Here is a 410-nt window from a genome sequence, read left to right on the forward strand (position 1 = left end):
CGAGCCCGGACTTTGCTTTGGAGTGGAAGGAGACGGGCATTCAGGGCAAAGAAATGGAAGAGGCTTTGCCTGGCCAAGGGTACTCCAAAACCCATGGTGCTGCTCATGGGGAGGTGCAATCTCTTGCGTCCCACACTGCCTGGGGCGCTGCTGCCCCGCCCGGCAGAGGCACCTGGGCCCGAAGGGAGGCCGGAGGCTCCAGGCGGGCCGGGGGGGGGGGAGGTTCCGCCAGGTGCGCTTCCGGGTAGAGCCGCACGGCTTGTTCCACGTGGCGGCGGGCCCCGCCCCCACGCGTCCTCTCGCTGCCGGGCAACGGCGGCCTCCCTTTCCCGATTGGCTGGCGCCGGCGGCGTCTCCAGCGGGCGCCTCTGCTCTGCCGCGGCCGTTGAGCGCGGACCCCTCCGGGCGGC

This window comes from Thamnophis sirtalis, unplaced genomic scaffold (assembly GCF_051295495.1).
Source record: "Thamnophis sirtalis isolate CommonGarterSnake01/CBP01778 unplaced genomic scaffold, rThaSir2_p1.2 scaffold_14, whole genome shotgun sequence".
In the NCBI taxonomy this organism is placed as follows: domain Eukaryota; kingdom Metazoa; phylum Chordata; class Lepidosauria; order Squamata; family Natricidae; genus Thamnophis; species Thamnophis sirtalis.